The following is a 3,438-nucleotide window of genomic DNA, read 5'->3' as shown; positions in this document are numbered from 1 at the left end:
ACTTAATTCTACTGAATGGTTCACTTTATTTTTTATTTTTTGAGGAAGATTAACCCTGAGCTAACATGTGCTGCCAATCCTCCTCTTTTTGCTGAGGAAGATTGGCCTTGAGCTAACATCGAGCCCATCTTCCTCCATTTTATGTGGGATGCCTACCACAGCATGGCTTGACAAGTGGTGCCATGTCCGAGCCTGGGATCCAAGTCGGTGAACCCCAGGCCACCAAAGTGGAACAAGCACAGTTAACTGCTGTGCCACCAGGCCAGCCCCTGAATGGTTTACTTTAAAACGGTAAAAATGGGAGGCCGGCCCCATGGCTGAGTGGTTAAGTTCGCATGCTCCACTTCGGAGGCCCAAGGTTCTGATCCGGTTCAGATCCTGGGCGCGGACATGGCACTGCTTGTCAGGTCATGCTGAGGGAGCATCCCACACAGCACAACCAGAGGCACTCACAACTAGAATATACAACTATGTCCTGGGGGCTTTGGGGAGAAGAAGAAGAAAAAGAAAACAAAAAAAAGATTGGCAACAGATGTAAGATTAGGTGCCAATCTTAAAAAAAAAAAAAAGAGAGAGAAACAAATGTTTAAAACAATAAGTAAAATTGTAAAAATGGTAAATTTTGTGTTATGTGTATTTTACAACAATTAAAAAGAAGTTACTATTTCACTAAAACGCCTCTGTCCTGGTCAGACCATTTGGACCTATGATAAAGTTGAATCTCATGAAAATAATAATAAGTTTCACATATTTCACATATTCACAAGTTTTCACATACCCTGAGGTACACAGGGAAGCCATTCTGGTTTAAATCGGATTCAGCTTAAAATTCGTTCTTTCCAGAGCAGCCGGACTCATGGCCCACCACACATGCCTTGTGCATCTGCTTCAAACCTTTTCCCAAAGCAGAGAATGTGCTCTTTTAAAGATAGGGGTGAACGTCTCCCTTCCTCTGACTCCCATCCCAGTACTTCTTTGAAGATAAGCTTTTCTTCCCAGAGAACCAAGGTCAAGCTGACCTGCTGTGTGTGTGCCGAATCGTGGCAAAACATCTCCTTGTGACTTTGAGAAAAAAAATGGTATTCCTGTCCTTCTTGAGTTGTGTTCTTTGTTCTGAAATGGTGTAGGACCATGCTGTAAGCCATACTTCCCCGGAAAGCTTATTCCCTGGGGGAAGGGAGCGCTTCTGGGCTAGTCCTCATGTTAGCTCATTGAATCTCTCTCTTATGTGTAGACTAGTTACTGGTTATTTGGGTTGACAAATCCATCACTCAACATCCTCAAAATGACAGGTTCCTGACGAATGTGGAAAGACAGGCAGGTCACCCCCTTGCCCACCTTCATGCTCCATGGGTGACCTCTAGCCAAGGCTGTGCTTCTCAGCCGTTGGTCCATAAGACTCTTCTTGAAAGATCAATCTTGGCCATCATCTGCTGACTTGTTACTTGGGAAGCTCCTCCTTCTGTAGAGCAATCCCACCTCCATCCTTTCTTGTTGACATCAGATGGAAATTTCTAGAACCCCACAGGCAAAAGGACCAGTTTAAAGGGCTTCACTATTTATTTCCAACTAAAGCACCCCATGGCTGTCATTAACATGCTGTTATGGACTGAATGTTTGTGTCCCGCCCCAAATTCATATCTTGAGGCCCCCACCCCTAACGTGATGGTATTTGGAGGTGGGGCCTTTGGGAGGTAATTAGGTTTTGATGAGGTAGGTCATGAGGGTGGGGCCCCATGATGGGGTTAGTGCCTTTATAAGAAGAGGAGGGGGCTGGCCCCATGGTGAGTGGTTAAGTTCTCGCACTGGCGGCCCAGAGTTTTGCTGGTTCGGATCCTGGGTGCAGACATGGCACTGCTCATCAGGCCATGCTGAGGGGGCATCCCACATGCCACAACTAGAAGGACCCACAACTAAAATATGCAACTATGTATGGGAGAATTTGGGGAGAAGAAGAAGAAGAAGAAGAAGAAGAAGAAGAAGAAGAAGAAGAAGAAGAAGAAGAAGAAGAAGAAGAAGAAGAAAGAAGATTGGCAACAGTTGTTAGCTCAGGTGCCAGTCTTTAAAAAAAAAAAAAAGATGAAGAAGAGACACCAGAGAGTTTCTCTCTCTCTCTCTGCCATATGACGGCACTGAGATGGCGGCCGTCTGCAAGTCAGGAAGAGAGCCCTCAGCAGGAACCAAATCTGCTGGTACCTTGAGCTTGGACTTCCAGCCTCCAGAACTGTGGGAAATAAACCTCTATTGCTTAAGTCACCCAGTCTATGTTGTTTTTTTTGTTGCAGCCCGAGATGACTAAGACACGTGCCTCTCACTCCATTTCTTTTCTTTTCTTTTTTTTAAAAAAAATATTACTACGTTGATTTTTTTTAAAGGTATGCTTTTTGCTGAGGAAGATTGGCCCTGAGCTAACATCTGTTGCCCATCTTCCTCTTTTTCTTTTTCTCCCCAAAGCCCCAGCACATAGTCGTATATCCTAGCTCTTCCGTGTGAGATGCCACCACAGCACGGCGGCTTGATGAGTAGTGCATAGGTCCATGCCCAGGATCCGAACCAGCAAACCCCGGGCTGCTAAACCAGGGTGAGCAAACTTAACCACTACTACACCACCAGGCCGGCCCCTCACTCTGTTTCTAAAAGCAAGATTTTAAATTATCTTCATGTAGGGCTCACAACTGGCCTCGTCCCCTTGTGCTGTGAGAATGTGTGTTAGTCAGGATGTGTCTAGTCGTAAGTAACAGAAAAACAACATGAACAGGTGTGAACAAGTGAACACGTGATTCGCTGGCTCGAGTAACAGTAAGTCCTGTTTTACCACAAGCCTTCGCAGCTCAGTGATGCTGAGCCCCTCACGCCCATCATCTCTCCTTCCACATTCTCAGCTTCATCCCATGTTGTGGGTTGAATATTTGCTCAGTTGTGATGAAATGTTGTGCCACCAGGAGGAAACAGGGGCTTGAATCAGAAATTGAAGCTAGTTATCAGAAAAGAAAGGACTCCTCCTAGTTTTCTTGGGTCTCATCCCAGACTCCCTGAATTGGACTCTCTTGGGAGTGGGTTAGGAATCTGCATTTTTAATACGTGCCCCCAAGGGAAATGCAAATCAAAACCACAGTGAGATAGCGCTTCACACCCACCTGGGTGGCTAGAATAAAAAAGATAATAACTGGGGCTGGCCCCGTGGCCGAGTGGTTAAGTTCGCGCGCTCCGCTGCAGGCGGCCCAGTGTTTCGTCGGTTCGAATCCTGGGCGCGGACATGGCACTACTCGTCAGACCACGCTGAGGCAGCTTCCCACATGCCACAACTAGAGGAACCCACAACGAAGAATACACAACTATGTACCGGGGGGCTTTGGGGAGAAAAAGGAAAAAATAAAAAAATCAAAAAAAAAAAAAGATAATAACAAGTGTCGGCGAGGACGTGGAGACATTGAAACC

This window comes from Equus asinus, chromosome 20 (assembly GCF_041296235.1).
Source record: "Equus asinus isolate D_3611 breed Donkey chromosome 20, EquAss-T2T_v2, whole genome shotgun sequence".
In the NCBI taxonomy this organism is placed as follows: Eukaryota; Metazoa; Chordata; class Mammalia; order Perissodactyla; family Equidae; genus Equus; species Equus asinus.
This window is presented reverse-complemented; position numbering follows the sequence as displayed.